The sequence below is a fragment of the Eublepharis macularius genome, chromosome 1, assembly GCF_028583425.1.
Source record: "Eublepharis macularius isolate TG4126 chromosome 1, MPM_Emac_v1.0, whole genome shotgun sequence".
Taxonomy (NCBI): domain Eukaryota; kingdom Metazoa; phylum Chordata; class Lepidosauria; order Squamata; family Eublepharidae; genus Eublepharis; species Eublepharis macularius.
Genome location: NC_072790.1, coordinates 190,345,088 through 190,365,606, shown reverse-complemented (window position 1 = coordinate 190,365,606; position 20,519 = coordinate 190,345,088). Strand labels below are relative to the sequence as shown.

The following is a 20,519-nucleotide window of genomic DNA, read 5'->3' as shown; positions in this document are numbered from 1 at the left end:
TCCATGAAGAAGGTGAGTGCTGGTTCTCCCACCTCCCGCTGAGAGGTAAGGCAGCCCTACTCCCAGGGTGCACTACTGGCATGGCATGACAATGAGCCAGTTTGGTGTAGTGGTTAAGAGTGCAGGACTCTAATCTGGAGAACTGGGTTTGATTCCTCAATCCTCCACTTGAAGCCAGCTGGGTGACCTTTTGGTCAGTCCAAGCTCTCTGGAGCTCTCTCACCTCACCCACCTCACAGGGTGTTTTGTTGTGAGGATAATAATGGCATACTTTGTAAACCGCTCTGAGTGGGCGTTAAGTCATCCTGAAGGGCAGTATATGAATCGAATGTTGTTGTTGGTAATGTTGTTCCCAGGAATGATGTCATCATGCAGGCCCCAAGAGTGCTCTTGGGTTTCGCACCAGACTGATTCGGTCCATTTGGGGGCCCAAATCTGCCTGGTGTGAAGCCCAGGATCACTTCTGAGGCCTGCATGATGACATCACTCCTGGAAGTGATGTCATCTCACCATGCTGGGAGCATGTGTGCGCTTTGTGTACTCACATGAGAAAAAAAAAACCAGGTACATGCTACGTTTCCTCCCTCCTCCCGGATTAAGGGGCCTGGCAAACCTAAATACGGGTGCACTCCAGGGACCGTTGTGCTACCCTGGCAGCACTCCCACACTCTGCAGTTGGCCAGTTTCAGCCCCAAACAGGCCTAATTTGGCTTGATGGAGTGCTGCCCGGAGGGCCCTGGAGAGCTCCTGTGCTTCCCAGTGAGCCAATTTAAGACCCAAACAAGCTTGATTCACCCCCAAATGGGCTGAAATTGGTCCTCTGCAGAGCATGAGCTCACTCCCAGGGACAGCATGAGGCCCTGCACAATGACATCACTTCCTGGAAGTGACATCATCATGCAGCCTGGGAGTGCATGCGTGAAGATGAATGCAATGGTGGGTGAGGGTACCTGGCAACCCTAATTTGTGAGTTTCTACTCTTCCTGTATAATTTTTTCATAGTCATTTAGACCCAGAGACATCATAAGTGTTTAACAAGTTAAAACCAATACATAATTAAATTTAGTTAAGAGCCAGTGGTGGTAGTGCTTTTTTATTTCGTTTTCTTTTAGCCACTAGTCCAAAATAATTCTCTTCATCGTGTTGCTTTCAATTAAAGGATTAATTTTTAAACAATATTTTAGCCTGGAGAGCCCCCACTCTCCTAACTTTCTGTAAACTACGCAAAACTGAATTGTTCAAAAAGGCTTTTGTGTTGTAGGGAGGGATTTCAGATGTGCTACTAGGGACCATAGACTTAACCCATAGATTTCACCACTATTTTGCCTTATGTACTATCTGTTGCTTTGAATATGTGCTCCTATGTTAGCCCTAGAATTGCTAATGTTCTATTTCAGTATTTCTTTGACTCTGTATTGCTAGAATTGCTAATGTTCTGTTTCAACATTTCTTCAACTCTGTATTGGATTCTTGCTAATGTTATGTCTTTGTAAACTTGCATTTATTTACCCTTCAGCATTGTTTACGAAATTGTCCTTGATACTGACTGTACTGCTCTCACACTGTATAATCCACCTTGAGCCTTGGTGAGAAAGGCAGACCTTAAATGAAATTAATTAATTCATTGATTAATTGATTAATTAATTAATTTGAAGCGGTCTGTGGTCTGCTTTTACGCTGTATGCTTTTACACTGGGCTGGGACTTCTTAATGCTGGATTTTAATTAATATTTCTTCTTTTTTTTTTGAGGTTCAAAAGGTAACAGAAGGTTTACTTACAGTAGGTTAAAGTCAAAAGGCAGGTAGGCAGGTGTTTGAACTGAAGTAACAGAAAGGTTTATATACAGCAACTTCACTGGTGTGAGGCACAAAACACTTGGTTTAACGCTAGGTTGCTGACTTCTTTCAGAGGTTGACACTGCTTCACAAATGTTTCCCTTTTAAAAAACAGACACAGCACGGCTTCCCCTCCTCTCCAGACTTAAGGGTGCTCCACTGAGACAAACCCTTCCTAGATACTGGGCAGACGTTATAGTTATGAGGTATAACCCTGTTCCTGGCACTGAAGGGGAGACTCCTCTCTACCCACTATACCTTGGCCCATTATAATTCCCAGATCTCTCAAGTCTAAGCAGGAGTTAGTGCTGTTTTTTCCTACTTTAGTCTGAGGACTAACAGTGCTTCACAAACATTATTTCCTCTCACAGAGGATTTTCGGGGTGACTCTCTTTGGTCTAAAGCCAGGCTCCAACTCCCTTCTACTCTCTTGTTTACTCTCCAACTCCCACTGACAGCTTCCCCAACATTCCACCACCAACTGCCATTTCAGGCTTTTTAATTAATATTTCTAATGCTTTGTTTTTATTATTTTTATTTTGTAAGCTGCCTCGAGCAGATTCCTATAGAGATGACATAAACATGTTCAAAATAAATAAAATAAATGCAAGCATGGTAAAAATAATAATCTGCAACAATCCATTTTTAATAGAAGGGAAAAGAGCATTTGTGTCCATTTATTGTAAGAACAGATGGTGTTGCTCTGCTGTGGAGATCAGATTCTCATTCTCTTTACCAGAAGTCCCCTTTTAGCATTTGAAAATGAATATCCCTATCTATTTTTTGGAGTAAATGCAGAAGCGTCAGGTCATTTTACCTCATACGATGAATGGTTAGGATGTGCAGTGAAGGAAACATGCTCTCCTGAGGCCAGTATTCTTGTCTCTCTTATTTTATACAGCTATTTGTAGTTCAGCCATATGCTGTTATGCTGGTGGTAGCTAAGAGATGAGATTGTTTTGGAGAGTAATCTTTTAAACTTGTATTGGGGGTTAAAATGTGCTGTCATGGGCCATTTCCATCGGTACATTTTTATTTCAGCTTCTTATCATACCTGTGAAGTTCATGTATCTCTTAGTGAAATAATGGACCTTCCATATTACCTTACAGATGTTGATATATATTGATGTTCTTGTGTCTGAAGAAATTCCTGTGATTTGTAGTTCTTAATTGTCAAGGCTTCCCTAGTTATGCTTGGGAATACAACCCATAAACTTTTTATGGCTGAGTGCCAGTAATATAATATTACCCCATCAGAATGGCAAGCATTGTTTTGTAGATATTCCTAATCCATGGAGACCGCAGTGATATTAAGAGTGCTGATCCTGGTTAAGCATAGTTACATATCTGAATTAGGGATTGTGAATGAAACGGAGTCCTCTGAATGTCTCTTGGGAAAGAAGCAGATGGTTTTGTTGTTGCTAGCTTATTTATTATCCTTATACACCATTCTAAGGCAAGATGTACATTTAGAAACTAAAGTAGAACAGGAGTCCAGTGGCACTGTGTGTGTGTCAAGTGCTGTCAAGTCGCAGCCAATGTATGGCAACCCCTGCTGGGATTTTTCAAGGCAAGAGACTAATAGAGGTTGTTTGCCCCTCTCTTCCTTGGTCGTTTTTCATTCAAGTACTAATCAAGGCTGACTCTGCTTAGCTTCCAAAATCTGATGAGATTGGAACTCACCTGAGCCATCTAGGTTAGGACCCAGTGGCACCTTAGAGACTAAAAATATTTACTCTGGTATGATATTATGAAAGTTTAAACTTGTGTGGGGATAGATTTTTGTCAGTATCTAAGGTGCCACTGGACTCCTGTTTTATTTTGCTGCTACAAACTAACACAGCTACCCATCTGGAACAGGCAACTGGTGAGAGATTGGGAGGGTGTGTGTGTGGATGGGTGGGTGGGGGGAATGCAGCTCTTACCCTGTTATTCCTCACACCTTGGAAATAGTTCACCTTTGTGGCTTCTGTACAGTCCCATGCGGGACTGCTCATGCTCAGGCCAGCCAATAAGATGAAGATTCTTAAGATTCTAATGGTTTCTAAGGTTCTTTCCTTCAGTGTAAACCATTGTTTTCTTACCAAAATGGCACATGGCAAGGAGAGAGGAAGCACTCCTTCCTCAGTCCTTCCTTTGCTGCCATGGAGGTAAGATCTTCTTTAGTACTTTCCATCAGTTTTTACCTCAGTGTTTTTCTTTCGTTGAAGAACTTTTTAGTAATAATGAGTCATTCAAGAAGTGTACTGAATGCAGTAGCAAAATGGCACAGTCTGACAAACACAATTTGTGCCTAGTCTGTTTAGAAGAAGGCCATCATGAAGGAGCCTGTAATGTGTGCTGGCAATTCATGCCCAAGACTTGCCATGAATTAAAGACAACCCTCTAGGAGAAGGCTTTGGGAGCCACTGACTCTCAGTATCTAAAGTGGTTGATCTACATGGGAAAGAAGGCCCATGCACCATCGATTGCATCTGTGCCCCCAGCTCCACCATCGGATCCAACGCCTTGTTCGGTGTCAAGATCAGAAATGGTTCCAAGAAGCACACTGGAACCTCCACTAAAATAAATCAAAGGTAAAATCTAAACATCTCTCTAAGGACTTGCCCCTACGCTGATTTTTGCTGTTTAAGCACGGCTCCAACAAGAGTCCAACAAGATTTCCCTGCCTTATACACCATCACTGTCACCAAAGTTGGTGGACAATGTACAGGCCTCAGATGATGACTTGGCAGAGGTTCTTCCTCTATCTCCTTAACATCAACAATCACTTCTGCAGCAATAGTTGCTGGGACTCAGATCTGGGCTGATGGCTCCAGTCAGATGGGGCACACATCAACCTCAATGGTTCTCTTATCCTTAGCTCCTTCCTCAAAGTTCTATCCACAATGGGGCACTTGGAACCTGATATAATTCTTGGGTCTGACGTCAACCTCTTTCGACACCAAGCAATTACTGGGGCCATCAATATCAAAGACCAATCACCTTTCTGTCCTATGGCAGGAACCAACTTCCAATTCTGAGGAGAGTTTCATATCACTCTCAGAGTTCAGATCCAGTGCTGCCTTGGATCTGTCCCCAGATGGTATCGTGGGAGACCCATCTGAGGATCTCCATCTGTATTTAGATCAGCTGATCAGAATGGCAAAATCACTCAAACTTGATGTCATGTGCTGTGATCTTAAGCCATTGAATCAGATTTTGAAGTTGCTTTATGATGGTAGTTGTGGATGAGTAGCCTTTCCAGTGCTGTAGGGTCTCCTAGACATTGAATCGAATATCTGGCTGAAACCAGCTTCAGGCCCAATATATGGAATCACTTCCAAAGGAAAAGAGAACTCTGGCAAAGGTCATTAATGCACAGAGGGATCAAACTGGCCAAGCAACAGATTAATATAGCAAGGCACACTACCAAACCATTCCAGCCAACCTGTGGCTTTCACCATAGTCCTCAGGCTACACTCCTGGCTCCAGTTGTTGGCTCTCCTATACAAGTTTAGAGCTAAACAGGAAGACCTTCCTTTTGAGGGCAAGGAACCATTTACTGCAAAGACGTAGGATGAAGAACAACAGCTAAATCAGTGGTCCTAACAGCTTAACCTTGACAAATTAGTCAACTGGTAGAAGTTGGAGCTGCAACTTGTTCAGTCAGTTTTTTTCAGGGTTGGGGAGGAGAAGGGTTTGTTCTATGTTCAGGGTAAGGCCTTTCTGCCTAAAGTTACTGCAAGGTCCTTTGACATGTTGTTCCAAGGACTATAACTTCTTCAAGGGAAATGAATTTGATGCCCCACCCCATTGACATTGAGGTCTTACAGATGTGACCCTATCAGGATGGGGCCCCATTGCTAATCTACCTGTTCTTGGTCTAGGAGGAAGAGGAGATTGCATATAATTATCTTGGAACTAAGTGCTTTCAGATATGCCTTAATTTCTTTTGCACAAGACAAACGGGTATTGATAGCCACTGATAACACCATGGCAAAAGTCTACCTGAACAAGCAATGGGGCACAGGGTCCCTGGCTCTTGCTGCAGAGGCCACTGGTGTATGGCATTGGGTGATCTCTCACAATATTTCCCTGGTTTCACATGGCAGGATGATCAAACACTGCTGCAGATACCCTCAGCAGATCTATAGCTATAGATACCAAGTGGGCCCTCAGAGACTGTTACATGCACTCTGTTTTTCAGTGATGAGGGTTTCCAGCAGTGGACCTCTTCACTTCCTGCCTTGATGCTAAATGCCTGGTTTTCTTCTTTCTGGCAGCGTCTGACCCTTTTCTGATGCTTTTCTGTTCCTGTGGCAGGGGGACTTGTTTTATGCTTCCCCCCATCTCAACCCTTTCCAAAGTCATTGCAAAGCTGAGGGCAGATCAAACCAGTTGCCCTCTTCTTCTCCTGGCTTATTCAGCTCCCCTTTCTGTGGCAGCTGTCCAAAAGATGTTCATGTCTCTGCCCACTAAGGAAGTGCTTATCCACATAGGATCTTGTAATGTTTTGTGTGTAAATAAGTTTGCACATTCTATTTCTGTGTATTAATGTGAAGTTTTGAATATATGTTTCTGTGGCTAGAAGTTCAGGCCTTTAATGTGAGAAAGAGGGGGCTGGATGGGTGAATGAAGTGTTCTGGGACCATGCTGTGCAAAACAACTTCCTGGTCTGCCTTTCTACTAACCCAGAGAACCTCTGCCTTGTCAGAATTGAGTTTCAGCTTGTTCGTCCTTATCCAGTTCATTACTGACTCCAAGCACCAGTTCAAAACATCAACAACATCCTTGGAATTAGGTGGAAAAGAAAGGTAGAGCTGAGTATCATCTGCATACTGGTGATACTGCAGCCCAAAATTCCCAATAACATCTCTCAGTGGCTTCATATAGATATTAAATAGCATGGGGGATTACACTGAACCTTGTGTAACCCCACAGGCCAATGGCCAAGGGGTGGAGCAGGAATCCCCCAGCACCACCTTCTGAGACCAACCTCTCAGATAGGACTCCAACCACCTTAACACAGTGCTCCTTAGTCCTACTGCTGAGAGGTGGCTATACTCAACACTACACTCAATAGTACTGAAAGCTGCTGAGAGATCTAGCAAGACTTGCAGTGTCACATTCCCATTGTCTGGTTCTCAGTGGAGGTCATCAACCATGCAACCAAAACAGTCTCTGTTACAACCCCTTGTTTGAAGCCATATTGAAATGGATCCAGAAAATCAGTCTATTCCAGGAGCCCCTAGAGCTGGGAAGCAATCTCCTGCTCTAGTACCTTGCCCAAAAGTGGAAGACTGGAGCCTGGCCAGAAGTCCTCCAAAATAGTAAGGCTCAGTGAGGGCTTTTTCAAAACAGGTCTAATCACTGCCTCCTTGAGCATGAGTGGCACAACTCCCATTCAAGGAAGCATTTACTACTACTCTTACCCACTCAGCCAGGAAGGGCAAGGGTCAAGAGCACAGTCTTTAGACCTTACCTCTCCAAAGATTTTGGCTACATCTTCAGGCTTCCCAAGGTATCCATATAAACTAGACAAGCAGATATCATCTGAACATGCATCTGTGCCAGTATCTAACTTAGAATTGGTCTGGGTGATCTTGTCTGCAAAGTAAGCAGCAAATGATCACAGAGGGCTGTCATGTGGTCAAGTTCTATTCCTGGGGGTTATGATGTTCTGGAGATAAGCTTCCAAATGACTTGAAACAGCTCAGGTGGATGATCACTCACAGACGCAATAAATGTTACCTTTTTGCCATCATCAGTACCACAGAATAGGCTCTAATATGGGCTCTGTGCTGCATTTGACCAGCCTTACTCCAGGTTTTCTGCCAGCAGTATTCTAGCCATCATCTATCCCATTTCATTGCCATCAATTCCCCTGTTAAACCAGGGAGACTACTGGGCTCTGTTTAGGGCAGGGGGAAGACGGGTGATTGTGTAAATAGCCTGGCCTTTTCCCTGTTCCAGAGATCAGTCATGGCCTTGACAGAATTTTCATCAGCTGAGGTATGGAAATCCTGAATTGCCAACAGGAAACCATTGGGATCCCCCCAAGTTTGGAGAAAACTTCTGTCAATGTGACCGTGCTACATGATTTACGTATCCTTGCCACACTTGGCTACTAGAATAGGTGATTAAACCAGTTGCCCATTTCTCCCTAAAGTTAATCTTTGTCATAGAAACAGAGAGCTGGAAGGGATCACAAGGATCATATAGTCCAACTTCCTGCATAATACAGAAAATTCACACTCCCCCTCCCACTCTCCCAGTGATCATTGCTCTGTGCCCAGAAATAGGCAAAAAAGTAAAAACCTCCAGGATTGCTGTCCAGTCTGTCCTGGAGGAAAATTCCATCCTGACCCCATGGTGGTGACTGGCATTACCTTGGGCATATAAGAAAAAAAATATAGTCTAATCTTGTAAGACAATTTAGCAAACTAAGCATTGCAACCCCTAGGATCTGAGATATGGGGCATTGATTATTTCCTATGGAAAAAATCAAGTGGATATAATGGATATTCATTGTATTCTATGGGATTGTGTGTTTCTGTAATCAGCCCATATAATAAATGATGACTTTTAATATAAAGGTTTATAGTCACAATTAAGTAGGCATGAAGCACCTATTGATAGAAAAGTACCACAGAGACATTTTAATGATACTAAGAGAGCTAAAAATGATAACTTTTTCTTAATGAATTGTGGTTTAGAGTGAAACAGATGCCTGCAATTGTTCTGGGAATAGCTGTGAATTTTTAAATATTAAAAGGAGACAGTGAGACTCTTGTGGTATATTTTGGAGACAGCAAGGATGACGTAGTAGACAGTATGTTGGACTTAAGGGTGCCAAGAACTTGGAGGGAAAAAAATGTCCCACCCCTGTAATAGATGTTTAATATGTAGAAATGGGCCAGTGAAGCTTTTGACAGTGTGAAGGTAAATAACAATCTGATAAATAACATTCCATTAAGCCTCTATTACAGGAGTGGGATAAGGTCTTTTTTCTGGGCTGTTGGCAACCCGATACATAACTGTTGAACTGTGTTTGGCTTGATGGGTCACATAAAGACAAAATTTACTCAGGCTGAGGAGTCAGTGCAGAACCGGAGGCTTTGTAGGGCCAGTTACAATCCCATCAACGAATTGTGTCCCTTGACAACTGCTGTCAATAATTTGCAGTACTTCCTTCTGGACAGATGTACTGGTGGCACCTAAGATCAGCAGATAGCAGGCCAGGAGCTCTCTCTTTTGGCAAGCAGCCATAGTGACATTCATACTCTTTGGTCTGAGTACCAGAGCCCTGTTTCAAGATCCCTGGTTCTTTTTAATTGGAATCAATGGCACTTTCTTGTTTCATATTTAGGATCATAGTATGCCTCTGTGTGATACTGGAGAACAACACAGGTACCATTATAAATGAATAACTATGTTGTTCAGGTCTCAACAACTGACCAAGTTAGGTCAATATCACAGTGACACAAACCATTACAATATGTCTACATTGATCTTCTGAGGTCATACATAAATATGCCAGCAAAACATCTTTGGTATTATGAGTGCAACAACCAGAAATATTTAAGCCTGATGGAACACCAAGAAAGATGGAAACATAGGATACATTGAATTCATTTTGTTTTAAAACTTTACGCCATTATGTAACCAATGAATTGTCTCATTTAGCTGCTTGACTAGAGTAATTACTACTGACATCTCTCTCCTGAATTTATAGTTAATTCTAAGAAGTTAAATTAATCATAACAGCATGATTTCCAAGAAATACTTTTTTTGTTACAGCATAGCCTGCTGATACTATTTTTTCTACTATTTAGTTTTCCTTAATAAATTTTAGGTCATCTTTGGTCAAATTATGTAATTGGAAAATGCAGGGGAGAATTACAGGAACACAAATTAGCTTCCTTGAGACTAAGGCAATAAAGTGGGAAATAAATGTTTTAAACAGATTAATAAAATCAATAAAATTAATTCTACCGAAAAAATATTCCAAAAACATTTCTGTAGATACAATATGCATCTATGGCCAGTACAGTAAGAACACAGCCAGGGTTCAAAGAAACACGTGATTTTCAATTCCAAATAGGCAAGGGGACTTTCCCCTTGTGCTTCTTCAATATCATCCCTGCCCCTCCTGGCCAAATGCTGCATGCCAAAGAGCATTTGAAACTTACAGAAGTTTCAAAAGCAAGTTACAGATGTGGCATGGAGTGGATAGTTCTGCTGCAAGGGGGAAAATTATGTTCAGTGAACATGTCCGAGCCCTTAAGAAGCACCCAGAATAGCTCTTTGTATCCTTGCCTATCAAATGATTTCAGAATAGTTTAAAACATGTCCCTATAACTACAATCCAGCACAGGTGACCACTGCATGGAAACCCGCAAAGCTGAAAAGCTCATGGTTGCTTCTTCACCTTTTAGAGTGCACTGCTGGGAAAGAATCCAAATGTTGCAAATTGTTGTTATTGTTTGCTTGCTTGGCTACTTCCTGAGCTCAGTGTTTTGGAAACAAGTTTCTAAATGAAGATTTTCCGGTAGGAATTTGTCCCCTGCTTATAAAGGACACTGTGTATGTGAGAGAACTCTGTACTACTTTCAGCTCAGAGGGTGGTGACATGGAACTCCAGCACCATTTGTATCCCATGGAGAACAAGTGATGAGCTTCAGCAATCACCTGTTTTCTTGGCCTGTATGCCTGTGAATCTTTCACTTCTCAAGAGATTAGCACAATTATAGAGCTGGTACTTCTGGTCATATGTTTAGCAGGAAAAGATGCTTGTACAGAGCATCAGAGTTGCATTCTCTTCCTGCATCTGAGGAGCACTGTTCGGGGTCCCTTCATCCACCATATGAACACTGCATCACATTTGAAATACTACATAAAAAAAGACTAGGAAATAGCTTATTCTTTCTCCCCTCTATCCTTCCCACATTACTCACCCTTAAGCTCTAATGGTTCTTACTAATAAATCACAAACAGACAACAAACAGTGATCAATGTATGTATAACCCCCAGAGTCATGAGAGCCAGGTTCAACTTCTAGAGCAAGGTTCAGAATCAGAAATTCAAAATGTAAATCCAATTTATTTAAATATAACATAACACAACTGTGAGAATGCTCCCAAAGCTATCAATACTGGTTCACTAATCAGAGTCCCCAGAGCAGAGTCATACAATCCACTTTGTAGAGGGTGCAGACAGTACTGTGGGTTTGGCCAGAGGGTATGCCTGGAATGGAGTCCCAAATATCCAGAAAGCCTTGAAACAGCAGGAGCTCTTTTTATGAAGATGCTATATGAATTCTTGAGCTTGTTCATTGCCCTAGGAGCAGTTCCCCTTTCCTCCTGGCAAGACAAATTGGGGCAGCTCTGTACTAGGGTGTTGGTTTCAGAGCTAAGCTACAAGAGACGAATTACACGAGGAGGAGTACGTGAAAGGAGTCGCAATGTTAGCTGGGAAACTGAGTTTTAAAAGAGATTGGAAGGCTTTGTTAAGTTCCCCTCTTTACAGAGCCAGGGAGATACTCTTAGAAGAGGAGGTGAAACTTACAAAGCCTTCCTGAGGCAAAGAGGAAATTAACAAACCCTCTGAGCAGCCATCTCCCTGGCTCTGTAGAGAGGGGAAATTGACAAAGCCTTCTGATCTCTTTTAAAACTCAGCTTCCCGGCTAACATTGTGGCTCTCTTCATGTGTTCCTCCTCGTGTAATTCGTCTCTTGTAGCTTTGCTCTCAGGCAGTCAATAAAGAGTTCAGTTGTTAGCAATTCCTGCTCTTTGCTTTTCCTTGCTTCTTCAGCTCATCCAAGTTACTGCTGTTCTCCCAGGGAAAAGTGTTCAGTTCTTCCCAGCTAGCAGTATCAGCTCTGTCTGATTTGGATCCAAAGCTTAAAAATGAGCTTTGCCTCTCAGAGTCCACTACCTTCAATACTCCTTTCTACCTCCAAGTCTTTTCAGCTATCCCAGTACTGCTTTATACCACCTCTCCTAGTTGTGGTGGCCCTTTCAAATGCATGCCCTATGAGCCTTTGCTAAACATGCAAATTAATACAAATCTATGTACACATCAGTTATCTTCTAGACTGGTCTGATGTAAGGTCTATCTAAGTATCTGCAGTCTACTAATTAGACCTAGGCCCCAACCCCTAAAAGTTGTCTTCTGTGGGCAGAAAGTCTTGTGTCTATAGAAACACTAGTCTGGATTCAAGTCATTATCTTGTTCCTGTGAATAGGCGTGGCTCATAATATTTTCGTTATTTCCCTTGGGATATTCCTATTCCTAGTCCAGAGGATGAGAGGCTTGTTATTTTTGAGGGACAAAGTAGATGTGACCCTGGAGACCCAAGATCAGGATCTACTGCAGGGTCTTAAAAAGTTAAACACTGTAATTTGGTCGGGAGAATTCACAGCTAACCTTTTTACCTCAATTTCTTATAGCTTCTTGCTTGCATCCAGTGCTTTCAAGCAGTGACTTCTAATAGGGGAATTGAGCTTGGAACTGGTGCAAGAGGCAAAGAGGGATAAGTGTGTGTCTGTATGTTTGATACTATGTGATTCCTGAGCTGGTTGGGGTATGTCTGTCTGAAAATCTCTTCTAGCTTTTGGTGTGTTCTAGAAGCACATAGTCCTGCTGGAAGAGGTGTTTCCTGAGTGAGGTAAGTCACCTGCCTGCTGTTGTGGGTGGAGCCATAGCTCACAGCCACAAAGCAGAATTCATTAGAAGTCTTACTTGATAAGAAGACACACAGGTTTCCTTGGAGCTTGCATCCTGGAGTTTGCATCCAGTGCTTTTGAACAGGGTTTCTAAGTGGAGACTTGAGTTCTTATTACGATGATTTATTTATTCATTTATTTATAGTCACTGAGATCCAAGACAGATTATACAGTGCAAGTGAAATGCAATGTAATCAACAGCTAGGACATTCACTGAGCAAAGTACAATAATGAACAGCAGTTAGGACATTCAGTGAGCAGATAAAATAGGATATGATAACAGAATATTTGAAAAAACAAGCATAAAATGGAACTCCTGGTGCGCGCGTAGCACACTTGCCCGGGTGCCGCCATTTGCCCTCCTGCACGGAGGGAAGATGGACTCCGCTTCCCGGGCATCCGGGTGTTTTCGGGGGGCGGGGCCTGGGCCTATAAAGGCCAGCTCCACCTCCCTCAGTGCAGCAGTTGCGTTGAAAGCTCAAACCGCCCTCCTCATCCCCCTTTTTTCTGGCAGTACAGGATCAGCTGGTAGCTGTTTTCAGGGCCAGGTAGGAATTTTTTCACCTCCTGTCGGATTGGCTGCTTGGCCGGGGGTGTTTTTCGCCTACCTTGTACTGCCATTTAGGGAATTAATGTTTAACGTTAGTTATGGTTGTCCTGGCAGGTTAGTTTGGGTAGGCAGAGTGGGCTGGTGAGCACCCGGTGGCACCTCCCCATTGGTGGGGAATGGGGGTCTGTCTCGGATCGGCTGGCAGGTTGTACAGCTGCCAGCTGAGAGGGCAGACTGCCCATGGGACCCCCTGAACAAGTCCTTCCCTTGGACTTCATGGCTGGGGGTTTATGGAGCTTGAAGGGGGGAACCACTAGCCTGGCCGGCTGGGTTACAGCCATCTGCATGGATGGCTCGCACCTGGGGCTGGGGGTGCTCGCTCAAGCAGGCGAGGAGGAGGTCCCATTGACCCCTTGGCTCGACCTGTACTGCTAGTTATACCCCTTGCCATTCTGATGTTATCGCTGGTCAATAAAATGGCCCTGTTTTTACCCAAGCCTTTGTGTCCGTCTCTTCATTCCGAATAGGGGGGCAAAGCTAAGTGCAGAGATGAAATATTTCCGAAACAAAACATCACTAATTTACATGGCATTTTAGCAATGTGGAAACTGCCTAGTAGGTACATATCTATATCAGCAGACAGTACCCAATAGCATAGTGTAGAGTCCCTGTCTGTACCAAGGCATCTCTCCGAGTTACTTCTTATGACACAGCCCTACAGTCTGGGTAGAAAGCCCTCCTGAATAATTCAGTTTTTCATACTTTGAGGAAAGCCAGGAGAGTGGGAGCTTTCCTGACCTCCTCAGGCAGGCCATTCTGCAAAGCTGCCATTCAGTGAGGGATGTCATGGCAGAGCATAAGAGAACTCCTGTCGTTTGACTTCCTTGAACAAGGATGTACAGTCTCCACATCGGTAAGGAGAGTAGTGTACCACATTATCCTTCCTGCTACAGAAATCTGCACAGAGTTAGGAAACCACCCTATTTCAACCTTAAATCAGCTTTAAACAACCAAGCCTGTTATGAAAGGGAGTGGGGGCTATTCAGTGTTTTGCAGGGAATGCCACATATATTATTATCTGCCAGAAACTGTGGGTGAGTGCTCAATTTGGATCTCAGGGAACAAGTTTGTTCCCTTGAGGCTAGGGTTGCTAACCTGGAGAAGATTAATAGAAAGGGGTATGTGAACAAGACCTTCAGGGACCTACTAAAACAGTCCCACTCCTGTGCTGGCAGCTGTTCTGCTACCATGGACATTGAGAGTCTTGAGGTTGGAGGGCATCAGGCTGAGGAGGAGGGACATGATCCCTTAGATGGGACCCCTTCCTCATATGGCAGACCAATGTCTTCTCATACCGAGGATTACCCTTCCGGGGCTGGGGGGAGGTGGGCTTTTGGAAGTTAGTAATTTGATTATTAGGAATATAAAGAGTGGTTTTGACCCCATGGATCATTTGCCTGCCTGGAGCAAAGGTTGCAGATGTGTCACATGCTGTATAGATAGATGCTGGGCAGGAATCAGAAATCATGGTGCATTTGCCACCAATGATACTGGGAAATGTAGTCATGTGGTGCTGGAGAAAAAATTAGATTACTAGGCAGAATGTTAAAGGCCAGAATCTCAAAGATAGCATTGCTACTGGTTCCACTTGCAGGGGCAGTTAGATCAGGGGTCTCAATGCCCGGATGAGAAAGTGATGCTGGAAGGAAAAAGTTTGTTAGGTATTGGGGAACATTCTGGGACAAGCCCAAACTGTACAAAAGAGATAGGCTTCACTTGAATCAAAAGGTTCATATTAATATGAACCTTAATATATCTTAATATGACAATGGCAGAGCAGCTTTTTAAATAATCCCAGAAGAAAAGCTATCAGGAGCTGGGGAGCCTCTGGTTTGGGGAAGCTAAGTCCAAAGTGATGATAGGATGGCAAATTGTCTCTGTGTGCAGAGACAAAGGGGGCAGTGGAGGAGAGGTTTGTTGGACAAAGAGATGCAAGAAGCCTCTGAGAGCTGGTGTACTTAGTTCTAAGTGTCGGTGTCACAGAAACATGGTGGGAGGGGAAAATTCAATGGGATACAGTCATCCCTGTAAAGCTCTATAAATTGGACAGAGAGGGATTTGTTGGAGAAGGTGTTAAATTGTATATCCAAGAGGGCATATTATCAAATAAGTTAGAAGGCATTAGGAGAATGAATGCCCCAAGAGAAGCAATATGGGTGGAAATACTGGGCCCTAAGGGTAACTTAAAAGTGATCGTTCACCTGATCAAATCTTTGAGGCTAGAGAAGGAAATAAAGGAGGTGACTAAAGCAGATAATGTTGATCACAACATAATGTTGATCACTCAGTAATTGCACATTGAATGTGAAGTTTCTGTGGAGTGATTCCTCAATCCTGTGCCAGATGATACCAATATCCTAATATAGCACATTAAAATTGTTCTAACAAGAAATGTTACGTGCAAGATGAGAAATATAGTGGGTGCTGGTAAAGGATGCAAATCATAATAAAAGCAAAACAGTGCTGAGCAATGAACTGAATTAAAAGCAGGTAATTATGTGACAATGTTCTTTCCCAACTGAAGATCCTCATGGAATTTGCTACTAAATGCAGCAGCTAATGTGGCAGGGATTTTTAAGCTATTTGTGACAGGTGTTCTCAAGCTTCCTCTCCCCATCCAAAATATGTTTTTGTATCAGCATTTCTTAATCTTTTTCACTCTCATGTTTCACGCTCCCTAAATATTGAGCTGCTATATCATAGTGGTTACGTGGCTGGGATGCGAATCAGCACTCTGCTCTGCAGGTGGCCCTGGGTACGCCACTCCCCTCAGCCCCAACATCCCAGCTGTATTGCGGGCATAATAATAACCCTGACACTAATCTATCCAGAAGAGAGGTGTTGTTCTTGTTGTTCTTGTTGCTTACTGCTTACTTAAGACTTGTCCAGATCTTTATTTTCACTTCCATTCTTGTTTAAGGCATCTACTTTGTAGATCTACTTTCTTTTGCAGATCTTCTTTAAATGTCGTCTCTCCCTTCCTCTTTTTTTTTTTACCCAGGCTACCCAGATCTTATCAAAGTTAAGTAGGGTTGGCCCTGGTTAGTACGTGGATGGGAGACCACCAAGGAAGTCTAAGACTGCAACACAGAGCCGGACAATGGCAAACCACCTCTGTTTATCTGTTGCTTTAAACACCCTCTGGGATTTCCATAAGTTGGCTGTGACCTGACAGCATTTCACACACACACACACATTTTTAACATTAATAAATGCTGGGAATATTCACAAATACTAACGTGTTTTACGATATATTTTGAAGCTAATATAAGTCAAAACCAAATATTGATGCCCTGGTCTGGTGTAGTTGATTTTAAGAGGTATTTACACATGACTGTTTCCACCAGAATGGCAATCACAATGCACATCTGGATAAAATCTGAATGTACAACATTCCATTGAAAGGTAATTCTTCTGAAAGCTATTTCATGAAGAGAGATGGCAGCCATATTCGTATATAAATTCCAGTAGACATCTGATTTATGCTTGCAGTTATCATTGGACCATATGATGTGGTTGCCTGATTATATGCACTGTTTTCCTTGCTTGGATAAACAAACTGGCCATGGTTTTGCAACATGAGTATGCATAGCTCAGACGGAGCTATGACAGAGGAGGCACTAAAGCTGTGCAGTAGAAATGGTACAATGCATGTGTATGTGGTTCTTGCCAGACTCAGCTTTTGCCAAATTGGAGGAAATAACAGGGAAAGACAGAGGTAAATGCATTCTATTGCATCCCTAAAATTATACAATATTATCTTGCTAAGTGCGGCAATCAGTGTGGTGTGTTTCATTTCTTAGTTCAGTGATGGATATGCCAGATGCACTTGTTTGGGAGAGTAAAACATTAATGTATATAATTAATTCAGGTGCTAGGTGCTGAATAAATTATACTTAATAAGTCATGTATTTTGCAGAAAGGCGATAAATTATCTTCAGTTTTAGTAAAGCAAAATGAGGAAAGGCTAATTAAGTCACCATTTTTGGTCTTTTAAACATTACTCAGAGCGCTCCTGCTGGGCTGTCGCTTGTCTGTCCTTTTAGGAATCAGTAGAGCCACCTAATTTGGGGGTCTATACACTTGAACCCCGCTGTTCAATCTGCTTACAATTTAGGAGGTTTTTTAGAGTAGAGGTAGGACTGTGTTCAGGGTAAATTTGGTGCCATTAGCTTTATAAGCAGATGCCCCAGACCCTCTTATACTTTCCCTATTGAAAATAAAAGTCCCAAAATCTGGAACCTGAAAAAAAACACAGATCTGATTTCTGAATTGGTAATGTCCTACCTGGAAATAAGTGATTTCAGTAAAAATTCAACCCCCCAAAAAGCCTGGATCTGAAATCATAACATAATTTTTCTTGGCACACACCTTTGCCCATAATAGCTCTGCAGATTGAAAGGCATATTAAATAAAACCTGTGGCCCATTCTTCTTCATACTGTAATTTCTCCTGAGCTTAGAGTGCAAGCTGAATGTCCATTCTGTGAGAACTGTCACTATATCAGTTTCTCCAGGTGCAATGAGTTCTCCAAAGAAAAGTATTGTAGAGATAAATTTGAATTTGGCTACTAGTTCAATTGATGTAGGAGCCATAGGAATCCAAACTATATTAGAAACTAAGGACGAAGAGAGATAATCTCTGATAGAAAATTGCAATTGCTGTGTCCGTGTAGCATGCTTTGTAACAGAGCTTAAGAGACAGTGATGGCAAACAATTAATTACATAAGAAGAGTAGTAAAGCATTTGATTTAATTTACAAGTTCATTATTCAGTGTGTCTGTAAATTTCTTTAGTGATTGTCATGTTGAATATTGAGACAGTGAAATTTAGTGTATATGGTTTGGACACAGTTTTGCTTTTCAAATTTGAATACAAGTTTGACTCTCATACCTGTTTTCAGTTGGGCTGAGTAGAAGTTTACTGAACACTTGTTCTCTAATGGCTTAAATGCTCTGAATCTGAACTAAATTGTTTCCATCATTCATGAATGGCTGACTTTCTTATTTGATGGTTACTATGAAATTTAGCAGCCTGGATTGTAAATGGGGCAGCAAGTGAACAGAGTAATTTGTGAAATATGTGTGTGTCAGAGAGACCATGTGCCCAAACCAATTTGCCAGTTTTTCTAAGCAAGATTTTGGTATACAAATAATTCCACCACCTCTGATTTTGGGAGGGCTTTCTCATTTCCTTGCATGGATAGATCCTAGTTGTATAAGCTGTTTTGTTCTTCGAAAGTTGCCTGCTTGTTTGGCTGCTGGGCCGAATTTTGTTTTCACTCAGTGGCAGGCAAACGGGAGTGAGTGACTACAGGGACACCTGAGACCGAGACTCCTGAGAAACAGGACATCTGCTTTGTAGAGTGGAAGAGGTGGGCATAGAGACAGATGCCTGCTGGCCATGCTGTGGTTCCCACCACAGTAGGTAGGCATAGAACCATGCTTGCAGGGATGAGGCAAACATGTTGTAGGCTTACACTAGAAACTAGGTGCTGGGCAGTGAGAGAGAAGCAAATAACATTTGGCTCCCAGTAGGGTTGCCAGGTCCCCCGGTTCCCCCAGTGGGAGATCAGGAGCCTGGCACTTACCTAGCTGTATTCTTGTGTCCCCATTGGGGCTTGTGTTCATCCCCACTCCTGGGCTTGCACAATGACGTCACTTCTGGGATGTGATGATATTGCGTGGGTCAAAGGGCAGCCTACGAGCGCTCTTGCTCTCACCAGGGGGACGAATTGGCCCACTGTGGGGTGTGATTCACCCTGAATCAGGCCCACTGAGGGGTATGAATTGGGCCGCTGTGGGCACGAGGAGCACACTGCTGCCCAGGGGCACACCACGCTGCCTGAGGGTGCCTTGGGAAGCGTGCCCTCCGCTGGTCAGGTAAGTGGGGTGGAAGGGGGGAGCAGGGGATCCCCTGCCCTAGGCTGAGGGAAATGGCACCTCTAGCTCCCAGTGAGAAGTATGGCAATATGTTTGCAGGAGGAAAGGCAAAGATATATTTTGCACTCTCTTCTAGAGAAGTAAATTTGCTGGTTCATTGGCGTGGTACCTGTGCAAACCCACATGGGTTCTTCGTGTATGCGATTCAACTGGGGACAGATTTTTTTAAACTCCAAGGAAGCAAACAGTGCTTCCTTCTCCCTTCTCCATGCCAGATTCTTGCCTTTTGATATTAAAAGGAGGAGGAAGGGATGCTCCTCCCTCAGTTCTTTTTCTGCAGCTCTACACTTATGGCACTCATGAAGATGACCATTATGGGTATTATCAAGCCTGGGGTCCATATTCTGCTCATTGTTCAGGTTTAACCAATCCTGTCCATTGTCCACTTGTCAAGTATCTACCACATGCTTCCTTAGGGAAGGGCCTTGAACGATGCTGGAACTAGAACCAGACCCTCCCCTATATCATGATCTCCAAGTGGATTATGATCAACCCTATTATAACAAACCAGACTTTGACTGTTCTTCAGAATCATTCCTGGAGGACACTGTGGGAGAACCTACCCTCTATGAGAACATTTACCTTCATGGTGAACATACAGTTCATCCACATGACATGGTCCTTGGAGATAGAAATTTCTTATATACCCCGACAGGCCACTTACCTTGTCTTTAAAGTTATGCACACTGGGGCTACTGAGCCCATTGCCCATTGCCTTACCAATAATGGATAGAAGTGATGACTGGGCCTTGGCTTAAGCTCATTTCTGTCTCCTCCCTCTTCAGCATGAAGAATAGAAAGTTTGTATAGGACACAAAAGGAAGGGGTTCCTTTCTTTTCCCAAGATCATACAGGTAATTCTCCAGAGATAGATTTCATCCTGGGGAAGAATAAAGCATTCAGTTCAAAGTGACAGGAAAGTTGAAAATTAGATGGAGTGGGATGCAAAATGTATGCCTCTTGGCCTTTGAGTTCAAAAATGCTGACTATTAATACATTATGCTTCATCATCCGGTTCACACCTGGAGACCAAAGGCAGGCAGGAGTCAAGTTAAGGCAAGAGTTGACTCAAGGATAGCACTCACTATCAGAGCTCTTGATCCCACAACAGCCAGTACTGAACTGAATTTATTTATAGGAGTGAGTCTGCAGTTGTGGCAGTTGCTTGGAATGTTATTGGTAGTAGTGGTTTCCCATTCTTTTTAAGCGTGATTGTAAATTTATATATATTAGGTATATCATATTGATTATTTACAGTGTTAGAGTTACTCCTGTTTAAACCTATTGAAATCTATGGACTTAAACTGGAGTAACTGCATCAGATTGCACTGCCACTGCTAACTTTACCTATGAAAGTCTGGCCTTTTTTGAAAACACCAGGAAAAAAATGAAATGAATTGGAAGTCTGGGTAAAATTTCAAA

At 42.8% G+C, this 20,519-nt stretch overlaps 1 protein-coding gene across 1 annotated transcript in view; it reads left to right on the top strand.

The window, feature by feature from the left end:
• KCNK2 (potassium two pore domain channel subfamily K member 2) overlaps nt 1-20,519 on the top strand; it is a 146,180-nt gene that overhangs the window by 65,769 nt on the left and 59,892 nt on the right. The window lies entirely within an intron of this gene.